Below are 12,151 nucleotides of genomic sequence, written 5' to 3' on the forward strand. Positions count from 1 at the left end.
TTTAAGTGATAAGCCTGAAGTTTTTATTTGAGCTGTTTTTATTCAAGACTTGGAGTCTTAGGGGCACTAGTGCATTTCCTAGGTCGAGATCTAGGGGAATCTGGGCAGGAGGCCCAAGGAAATATAAGTGGTTGGATTTCCATTAAATTTGGCTTAAGTTTTTTAAAAAAAGTTGATATATAGTCTGAATAAAATATTTCTAGTGAAATGAGAAACTGAATTATTCAGCTTCAAAGAAAAAGAGACATTGTTCCTTTGGGCCACAGAGGTGACTGAGCACCTAGAGGAAATGTCTGAGGATTAATTGTGACAGAAGTTCTATAGAGCAAGGAATTATAGAGAAACCCATTGCAATTGCATAGATTTACAAGTAAGTTCTTCTCAGGTAGAGCAATACAGACTGATTATCAGTAAACTAAAGAGTGTTCAGATACATTATGAAAATGAAAACAGCTTTGTCAGGAAGCATTTAACAGGAGGCTTCTGTGTGCTGTTTTGGATCTGTCAGGAATCCTCTGTTCCTTATTAATTCCTGAATATTCAGGAATTGAGAGGCAAGCCTCTCCAGGACTGAGGAATCCAGGCATTTCCTTCATTAGTCTATACGGTGATAAATACCCTCTTCCTTCTTGTGAACCTCACGGTAAAAGTGATTGTTTACAACTCTCTCTGTCTAATATGGATCGCCTATGTTTTGTAAGTCTGGAATTTTAATCTTTATCTTTGCTGAGAATAACTACCTTGTAAGACAGTATATATGCCCACACCATGTTGATTAAAACACCTTTGCTCCATCAGAGCTCTGGTCCCCGTGTCTTTCTCTCTCTCTCTCCCCCTCTCTCTCTTTTTCAGGCTGATCCCCTGGAGTGCAGAGGCTGAGTTCACTTTCTTGCCCGGGCATCTAAGACCCTCTTGAGAAGGCGCTGTGCTCTTTTACCCCATTGAGAGAGCGCCTGAGGCCTTCGTGAACAGAGCAAGCCCCGTGCAGGGGCTTTATTGGCTTTCTGCATAAACCAAGGAATATCAGCCTCTTTATCTCTGCTTTACTTTCTTATTGGCAGACTCCAGACCACCAGGTTCCAGTCCATTAAAGGACCTCAAAGCAGCTTGAAACTGAAATTGGGAGAGGAAGATTCAGAGTTACTGCCTTGCCTTTATATTGAGACCTGTTTCTTGCTACCCCAAACTTTAAATGATAAAATATAAGTCCAAGTACATTTTTTGAGACAAAGCCATAATTAATTTTTAGTTTCAGTATACTAAGGAAGTGATTTGAGTGGCAAAGGAAAATCTAATTTGACAAATGACCTAATCCACCTTCTTGACAGCTGGTAGCTATAATACAAAGGGGAAGTGAAAGGAGGGATGAGAACTGAGAAATGAAGAAGAGGGGCAGGAGACAGGATGTTGGTAATCATCAGTGGTTGGAATAGAAGAAAAGTAGTCACTGGCCTTATGGCCAGAGAGTTTCATGGGAGAAAGAATATCTCTAGAAAAATGTAAAGATAGGAATATATCTGAGAAATAATCATCTAGTTAATTATGTCTTTCTTAACTTAAAAAATAAACTAAAGAAAAACCAGTTCAACAACTTCTGTAAGTTTCTTTGATTTGCCAACTTGCAAGTAAAATTGATCCTTAATATAACAATGCTCAAATTATATCCCCCTAAAACTGACAAAATGCAAAAATCCTGCTGAAATATTATTATCCAGTTGGACCTGTCCACGACTTTAACATCATTATACCACTGCACCATTACAATAGAAATCCTCTTACAGATATTGCAAGTTTTAAGTGGTGAATAATACATTTGTAGGTAAGAAAAAGTGTTTGAGCAGAGGGAGAGAAGCCAGTTTTGCTGCTAACTAGCTCCAGACCTTGAACAAACCAGTTCTGGGATAACAGCTTCCTCATTTCTTGCCTTAAGAGCTGCAACAGGCTGCTTTCTGCATGCATGCCAAGTTGCTTCAGTTGCGTCTGACTCTGTACGACCCCACGGACTATAGCCAACCAGGCTCTTGCCATGCCCTTCTCCAGGGGATCTTCCTGACCCAGGGATGGAACCCACATCTCTTAAGTTCCTGCATAGCCAGTCAGATTCTTTACCACTAGCACCACCTGGGAAGCCCTGGCTTCTTTCTGCTGCTGCTGCTGCTAAGTCGCTTCAGTCGTGTCTGACTCTGTGCGACCCCATAGACTGCAGCTCACCAGGCTCCCCTGTCCCTGGGATTCTCCAGGCAAGAACACTGGAGTGGGTTGCCATTTCCTTCTCCAATGCATGAAAGTGAAAGTGAAGTCGCTCAGTCGTGTCCGACTCCTAGTGACCCCATGGAGTGCAACCTACCAGGCTCCTCCGTTCATGGGATTTGTCAGGCAAGAGTACTGGAGTGGGTTGGCTTCTTTCTAGCATCCTCCTATTTTCCACTCTTTGCCTCTCTGATCCATTTAAAATGCAGTATAAGCCAGTCATTTCCCTGCTTCAAACATTTTATGAAGTCTCAGTCCTTCCAGTTTAATTCTTTTATCTTTTTCATCAGCACTAAATATTAATTGAGCACCAACAAAATGCTCAAACATCACAAGGTCGTTCCTAACCCTTTTAAATCTACTCCTTAAAAATACTCTCTCTTCTAGTAACTTTGCTTACTCCCAGTTGTCTTAATACTCATGGTCTTTCCCATCTCCTCATACCTTTCCAATCACTGTACATTTTGCTTTGGTGCCCTTCTGCCCTCTTGTTAATACAACTCCCTGCTTGCCCTTGAAGACCCAGATTGAGTATATCTTTGTTGTGAAGATTTTCTGAATCCTTCCCCATCCTCAAGAGGAACATTTGTCTCTCTCATCCTGCATTCCCATAGCATTTTATGAATTTTTTTATTATAGTATTTGTTCCATTGTATTTTAGTTACTCATATAGCCTCTGTATCAACAGGAAACTGAGTTTTTCAATACAGGGATTATGTTGAAGTCAAAGTCAATAAGAAGTATTATAGATTGTGGTAACCATTTATTAAATTTTTCCAGCTGAAAAAAACGTTATGATTCTAGTTCTTAGCCTCCACTGTGACAGGAATTTCTTTTTTTCTAATATGTGTGAACATTGGTTGATGTATGATTCTTTTGTTGCCCTGTATAACATTCATGGACTTCCCAGGTGGCAGAGTTGGTAAAGAATCCGCCTGCCAATGCAGGAGATGCAAGAGACACAGGTTCAATCCCTGAGTTGGGAAGATCCCCTGGAGTAAGAAATGGCAACCCACTCTAGTATTCTTGCCTGGAAAATTCCATGGAACCTGGCAGGCTACAGTCAGTGGGGTCACAAAGAGTTGAACACAACTGATCAACTGAGCACATAAACAAACATAATTATATTACTATAAAATTCTTGAAAATATTCAAAAGCCAACTAGTATAGTCATCATCACCATCTTCATCACAGGAATTTGCTTTAAATCATGATATATGAAAAATATAACTCAACAGCTTTGAGTGAAGTATATGGATTAACTCACATAAAACCAATATCTTAATGTTCTTTGTTATCTATAAGTCATCTATGTTATAATACAATTAAAGTGAATGAATGCACATTTTTACAATATGTAAGGGTCTCTAAAATACTTTATTATCCAATTTATTGAAATTGATTCAGTCGGTAAATCTGAATAGGAGTCTCCAATCCCTCTCTGCTGCTGCTGCTGCTAAGTCGCGTCAGTCGTGTCCGACTCTGTGCGACCCCATAGATGGCAGCCCAACATGCCGGGAGCCGGCATATTGCATATTGAGTACATATTGCATATTGAGTGCAGCACTTTCCACAGCATCATCTTTCAGGATCTGGAATAGCTCAACTGGAATTCTATCACAGCGTGAGGAACTCCGCCCATGACAAAGGTCATGAGGAAGGAGGCTCGGCATACGCAAAGGCGGGATCGAGCTTCAGGAGTCCCCCTGGAAATTCTCGAGCATATACCCCCAAAACCAGAGTCTGCCTACTTTCTGCTTTGTGCTTTCACCTACACCTCTGACTTTACGAGGGGCTGTCCCCGACTACCTCTCTGAAAAACGAGTTAGCTTACAGCTCCAGTTAATAATTCCTGGGTGTGACAGTGTTTCAACCTACAAACTCCTTTGGAAATCCTCTAGCCTGCCTGAATAGGTTTTTCCGGCCACATGTGATTGTTCAGAGCCTCCCAACTGTGAGAGGCAGGAGATGTTCTAAACTGTCTAAACACAGATTCTTTTGAGTAGTTAAAAGATTGATTAGAAATTGTATTGGTGAAGGGATTTTCACTTGTTGGGCCAATGTTTGCTGCTAAGTTTCCATATCCCTTACCTGCTGTGTCCCTGGCAGTGTATTGATTAATATAATTGGTGTAAGTAGTAGCTTTAATGTTTGTAACCTGGGACCCTTGAGTTAATTCTTTTTCTTGTTATAGCCCACCACATCTTTGTGCTGTAGGAATGCAACTTTATCTAATGCTTTTGGAGGGTGGCTCCTGACCAATCACCTTTAGAGAAAAATAAGTTTTCTGAAGAAAGGGTCTTAAAATGTTAACAGGCCTCCGGGCCAGAAGATGATGCAAATCACCTAAGCTTTTGCATATGATAAGTTTGCAGGAAGAAAGCCTGGCTTGCTGCCTGACTCTACCCCTTCCCCCATTATCCTCTATGCATAACTTAAGGTATAAAAACTACTTTGGAAAATAAAGTGAGGGCCTTGTTCACCGAAACTTGGTCTCACCATGTCGTTCTTTCTCTTACCTTCTGGCTGAATTATTCAGCCTCTTTTCTCCACTGAATTTCCTTACTGAGCTATCCTTATTTCAGCCGCTTTTCTCCACTAAATTTCCTCACTGAGCTATCCTCATTCTATTACTCTTTATATCCTTAATTAACATTTAATTAAGCAATTGTCTCCTGATCTTCGCCTACGCCATCTCTCCTTCGAATACCCTGGATCAGCCGGGGCTGGTCCCCGGCACCAACAGGCTCCTCTGTCCCTGGGATTCTCCAGGCAAGAATACTGGAGTGGGTTGCCATTTCCTTCTCCAATGCATGAAAGTGAAAAGTGAAAGTGAAGTCGCTCAATCTTGCCCGACTCTTAGCGACCCCATGGACTGTAGCCTACCAGGCTCCTCCATCCATGGGATTCTCCAGGCAAGAGTACTGGAGTGGGTTGCCATTCTAGTACGTCCTAATTTCTGACCCTTGTTTTACTTAATGTTTATTGACAATTTATTGCCATTTGTATCGCAATGTATTGCAGTAAATCTTGAAGATATGTGAACTGAATACATTTATGTTTCACGACTTTAATTCTAACTGAAAACAGTTTTAATTTTAATGATTAGGTGACAACTTTGTGCCATAGTAAGTCATTTTTATTCAGAAAAGGTTTCTACTAGATCTTCTGTGACAGAAAGGAAAAAAAAAATGTAAGGAATCACTGTTACAGAAGTGACAGTTGCTCTGTCAGAGTGGTTTAATTCAATAACCTTGTTAACCATAGGCTGGTGCTTTACATCCATTCCAACCCCTGCTAGTGTGCCATTCTTTACTGCAGAGGCTTAAAAGTTAAAAACTACATTTCTCAGTCTTCTTTGCAATTAGAGAGGGCCTGCATTCAATATTGGCAAGGAGGAGGGGAGACAGAACTCATTCTTTCTCAGTCCTTTGGTTTTTCTGTAGGTGAGCATGGTTTATAGGCATCTGATTTTTCTGTGGCAATGTTATCAGAAGTCTCAGTGTCTGATCACCAGTTTCATGAGTGTTGATAGTCAAGGCATGGAACACTGGTTTTCTGATAACGATCAGGGCAGGTACAATGTGCTTCTGAAGCCAGAAGCAGTAAGGATGTTTCCTGCTCATGGAGACTTCTTGCTTCTGGTGGCTTCCTTGACATGGCAGTTTGGTAATTATGGTGACTTTCTGGAGACTAAGCATTAAAATCGATTTCCCAGTTTTTCACTTTGCTTCATGCAATTGGCTCTTCGTGATTCAGTTCTGTAGTGTTTGTTTGGGAATCATTCCTAAAAGCCCAAAATACATTACTTTTCCATCCCTTCCAACCATACTGTAAGCTGACAAATACCTAAATTAGCTAGCACGAATTTATGTAACTTATCCCAGATCAATACAGTTTTCCAAGGTCTATAGGAATAAGGGAAAAGTTATCCTAACATTGGAGTTGCTCTATAATCTAGCTCTATTTTGCAAAACAGTTTTTCAGTGTCTGACAAATTTTCTCTATATAAACAGCACATCGTTTCTGCCTTACAACTTTGCTTGTAGTTTATCTTTCTATTTCTTTCAGCTTGTAAATTTCTTACTGTTAGGTATTTCCAGCAAGCTACAATTTTTGCATTTTGTTGTTTAAACTTTCTTTAGGCACTTGAGTTTATAATATATATCATTTCCTATACATATTTAAAATAATTTCTTATTTTTTCTAATTATAAGTAAACTTACGTAAGTCTTAGACAAAAGCAAAAGGCACAAAGAAGACAATGAAAATTACATGTTATTCCATTATCTATACCATTAGCATTGTTTGGATGGGTATCATAACTTTTTTGGTACTTTTTCTCTATTTGTGTATATTTATATAATCAGGTAAATTCTGTACTGCTCTTTGATAAACTGCATTTTTCAAATAATGTATCTATTCAAAGTGAAAGTGAAAGTCGCTCAGTGGTGCCTACTCTTTGCTACCCCATGGATTATAACTAACCAGGCTCCTCTGTCTATGGAATTTTCCAGGCAAGAATAGGCGTGGGTTGCCATTTCCTTCTCCAGGAGATCTTCCCAACCCAGGGATTGAACCTTGATCTCCTAGAGTTGTAGGCAGAGTCTTTACCTTTCAAGCCACCAGGGAAGCCCATGATCTATTCAAATAATGTATCTAGAGCACATTTATGTCAATAGTGCTTAGTCGCTCAGTCATGTCCCACTCTTCATGACCCCGTGGACTGTAGCCCACCAGGCTCTCTCTGCATGGGAATTCTCCAGGCAGGAATATTGGAGTGGGTTGCCATGCCATCCTCCAGGGGATCTTCCTAACCCAGGGTTCGAACCCAGGTCTCCAGAATTGCAAGCAGATTCTTTATCGTCTGAGCCATCAAGGAAGCCCAAGTATGAATGTACATTGTTTAAATTTTTGCCTAGTACCATCAAAGTAATTTGTCTTTGCAAGGTTAAAATTGTAATGCAGAACTGTATTAAATTTTTGAAAATCTAAGTGTGTTTTAAATTACAAAAGCTCTGTTTTATGAGAAAAGAGTTATATTGTGTAGAAGTAAACTAGAGGCAACAGAAATGGAGACTAGAGAATAAAGATTTGTTATGTTCTTGTTAAGAGAAGCAGTGTATTATATAACGAAGTATAATTACAACTAAGAATCAAATGGTTGGTGCCAAAATAACATAGGAAACTTAATGCTGGATCAGTTTATACAGCACTCTAAAATTACCAGCTCAATGCAGGACTTTAAGACATAGTGCATAACATTATTATTTATTTATTTATTTATTTTTTGGTGAACATTGCTGCCATCTATCTGCATATTGCAAGCACACTTTATTAACTTGGCAGTTACAGTCCGGTAGAATCTTTGAATCTGAAAATAATTTTGTCAGAAAAACCTAAGTGAATATACTTAACAAATGGGATAAGGACATTCTCTTACATTAACAATAGCATTATAATATCTAAGAAAATTTACAATTCTCGGTCATACAATGGTCAATATTTTACTTTTCCACTGTTGCTTAATGCTCTAATATAGCTTCTTTGATCTGAAGACTCTGATCAAAGCCTCACACACTGCATTTGGTTTGTATGTCTCTCTCTCATGTTCTTAATTTTTCAAGTTAAGTTTACTGAGGTATTAGTCTCTAAGTTGTGTCCCACTGTTTTGCGACTGTAGCCTGCCAGGCTCCTCTGTCCATGAGATTTCCCAGGCAAGAATACTGGAGTGAGTTGCCATTTCCTTCTCCAGGGGAGATTGCAGGCAGATTCTTTACCATTGATCGATCAGAGAAACCCCTGCTGCTGCTGCTGCTGCTGCAAAGTCGCTTTAGTCGCCCCCGACTCTGTGTGACCCCTATTGAGGTATAATTTACAACAGAGTTCATCCTTTTAAAAATGAGCACAGTTTTAAGAGTTCTGAAAAATACATATAGTCATATATGTATTTTTACATATAACCACCACTATAATCAAGACATAAATTATTATTTCCACCATTGGAAAAATTTCCCTCCTGACTCTCTGTAGTCAGTGTCTTCTTCCCCCATGACATCATCCTCTGGTAACCACTGATCTCAATTCTGTTCACATAGTTTTACATAGTTATGCACATGGGTTCATGCCCAGCTCTGCTGTTTAATGGTAGTGTGATCTTGGGCAGTTACTTAAAGTCTGTTCTGTTTCTGTTGACTATAAAATGTCAATATTAGTGTCTTTTCTCATAGGAATGTTCTAAGAATTAAATAAGTTATTGCACAGAGAACTTTTAGGATAGAACTTGCCATACAGTATGCACTCAGTAAATAATTGTGTATATTACTATTTCAAGTGTGAGACCAAATTATATAATATAGTCTGGTTGGCAAAACTTCTGCTGCTGCTAAGTTGCTTCAGTCGTGTCCGACTCTGTGTGACCCCATAGACGGCAGCCCACCAGGCTCCCCCGTCCCTGGGATTCCCAAGTCTAAAAAGCACCATAATAATACCAGTAGCCTCATTTATTGAATTCTTGCTATGTTTTAGGCATTTCAACTAGATCTCAAAACAAATTAATCCAGATTTCAACAACTTTAACATTATTCCTATTTTACAGACAGGAGAATTGAGAAACTTACAGTTTAACTTGTTCATGACGGTAGAATTAGTGAAGTAGAGTGAAACTCGGACTTGTCTGATTTTTCAGTGCTTCTTTCCTATTAAAAAAAAGTCTTTTCTGGTAACAACATTTGTTAAAACGTTACATATTAAAAAAAATTGTTCAACTCTTGATTAATGAATTTATTCAATAAATAATATATTTTATTACATAGTTACTGACTATATTCCCTATGCTATACATTTCATATCTGTGACTCATTTATTTTGAAACTGGAAGTTTGTACCTCTTAATCTTCCTCCCCTATTTCTTGCCTCCCCCATCCCCCCAATAACCACCTGTTTGTTCTCTGTATCTATAACTGTTTTGATCTGGTTACATTTGTTCTTTTGTTTCTTAGACTAAACATAAAAGTGAAATCATACAGTATTTGCCTTTCTCTTGTCAGACTTATTTCACATAGCATATTACCCTCTAGGTCCATCCCTGTGGTCAGAAATGGGAAGATTTTATTCTTTTTTATGATCCGGTTGTTGAAATCTGGATTAATTTGTTTTGAGATCTAGTTGAAATGCCTAAAACATAGCAAGAATTCAATAAATAATGCTACTGGTATTCTTAATTCATTCATCTGTTGAGGGACACTTAGGCAGTGTCCATTCTTGGCTGTTGTAAAGAGTGCTGCTATGAATATAGAGATGCATAAATATTTATGAATTAGTATTTTTTTGAATTTTGTTTTCCTTGGATTAAATACACAGCAATGGAACTGCTGAATCATATGATAGTTCTATTTAAAATTTATCTCCATATTGTTTTTCATAGTGGCTATACTTATCTACAGTTCTACCAACAGTGCACAAGTGTTTCCTTTTCTCCATATATTAGCCAACACATGTTATTTGTTGTCTTTTTAATAATAGCCATCTGACCAACATATGAAGTGACTTGTCTTTGTGGTTTTGATTTGCACTTGTCTGATAATTAGAGATGTTGAACAATTTTTTTTTCTATTCTTTTTCCAATTCTTTTCCTATTTAGGTTACTACAGAATATTGAGCAGCATCCCTGTGCTATACAGTAGGTCTTTGTTGATTACCAATTGAAATATAGCAGTGTGTACATGTCAGTTCCCAACTTCCAATCTATTCCTCCCCTGTCCCCTCTTCCCTTCTGGTAACTATAAGTTAGTTTTCTAAGTGAGTCTGTTTCTGTTTCATAAATAAGTTCATTTGTATCTTTTTTTTTAGATTCTATCTATAAGTGATATCATAAGATATTTGTCTTTCTCTGACTTAATTCACTTAGTATGATAATTTCCAGATCTATCCATGTTGCTCCAAATGGCATTATTTCATCTTTTTAACTACTGAGTAATATTCCATTGTATATATGTACCACACCTTCTTTATCCATTCCTCTGTTGATGGACATTTAGATTGCTTCCATGTCTTGGCTACTATAAACAGAACTGTAATAAACATTGGGGTGCACATATCATTTTGAATTATGGCTTTCTCCATATATATGCCTAAGAGAGTGATTGTTGGATCATATAGGAGCTCTATTTTTAGTTTTTTAAGGAACCTCCATATTGTTCTCCATAGAAGCTGTGCCAGTTTACATTCTACCAACAATGTAGGAGGGGTCCCTTTTCATGTTGAGCATCTTTTAATGTAGCTATTAATTATCTGTATGACTTCTTTCAGTTCAGTCTCTCAGTCATGTCTGACTCTTTGCAACCCCATGAACTGCAGCACGCCAGGCCTCCCTGTCCATCACCAACTCCCGGAGTTCACCCAAACTCATGTCCATCGAGTCAGTGATGCCATCCAGCCATCTCGTCCTCTGTTGTCCCCTTCTCCTCCTGTCCCCAATCCCTCCCAGCATCAGAGTCTTTTCCAATGAGTCGACTCTTCACATGAGGTGGCCAAAGTATTGGAGTTTCAGCTTAAGCATCAGGCCTTCCAAAGAACACCCAGGACTGATCTCCTTTAGAATGGACTGGTTGGCTCTCCTTAGAAAATGTCTATTCAGCTCCTCTGCTCACTCTTAATTGGGTTCTTCAGTTTTTTGATGTTAAATTATATGAGCGCTTTGTATATTTTGGGTGTTTACTCTTTATTGTATGTACCACTTGCAAATACCTTCTCCCCTTCAATAGGTGGCCTTTTCATTTTGTTGATAATTTCCTCCAACATGCAAAATATTTTTAGCTTGATAAAGCCCCATTTATTCATTTTTGCTTTCGTTTTCCTTGCCTAAGAGAAGGTAATCCATTTTCTGATTTGAGTTCCCTGATACATTTTTTATTAAATAATAAAAAAGGTCACAAAATCATAAAATGGTCAGGTCTAAGTCAGTCTTGTAGAAGGCAATGCCACCCCACTCCAGCATTCTTGCCTGGAGAATCCCATGGAGGGAGGAGCCTGGTAGTCTACAGTCCATGGGGTCGCTAAAAGTCTGACACGACTGAGAGACTTCACTTTCACTTTTCACTTTCATGCATTGGAGAAGGAAATGGCAACCCACTCCAGTACTCTTGCCTGGAGAATCCCAGAGACAGAGGAGCCTGTTGGGCTGCCGTCTATGGGGTCGCACAGAGTCGGACACGATTGACGCGACTGAAGGCAATGGCACCCCACTCCAGTACTCTTGCCTGGAAAATCCCATGGACGCAGGAGCCTGGTACGCTGCAGTCCATGGGGTCGCAGAGAGTCGGACATGACTGAAGCGACTTAGCAGCAGCAGCAGCAGCATTCAGTCTTCAGAGCATCTAACTTAACTTTTCCATTATGTAAATAAGGAACCTGCCAAAATGGTGCCAGAGCTTGTCATACATGACATAGCTAGTTCACTGAGCAGGTTTCAAGACTTCTAATTTAGGATTCTTTTCAGGACATCATACTTAAGTGGTATGTACTTACATAGATCATTTTGTTAGCACTGCCTCACAAAAATAGTAATTCCTCTCCCCCCACATAATGGTGGGGGGAATACATCATCCATCACTATTATTAATATACCATTATTCCTTTCAGAGATGAGGCATAAGTGGGCTAGGGTGTGGCTAATGAACCTGCACAGTAAAACATTACTCTTTAACTGTTTTCAGCAATTTTTTTACCTTGTACCCTTCCAAATATTACTTTTTACTTTGTAATGTAACTATCAAGAAGTTTTACACCTCCTCCGCGTGAGAAAGAGTGAGAGTGAGCCAGAAAGTGACAAGGACGCTGTGGGAGCAAGAGAAGTTAAGTCTTTGGGAGGATAGGGTGGGGCTGCTGGGTGGGGCGGGC

Source organism: Bos grunniens, chromosome 6 (genome assembly GCF_055505025.1).
Source record: "Bos grunniens cultivar Pamir isolate PY7600 chromosome 6, Bosgru_T2T1.0, whole genome shotgun sequence".
Taxonomy (NCBI): Eukaryota; Metazoa; Chordata; class Mammalia; order Artiodactyla; family Bovidae; genus Bos; species Bos grunniens.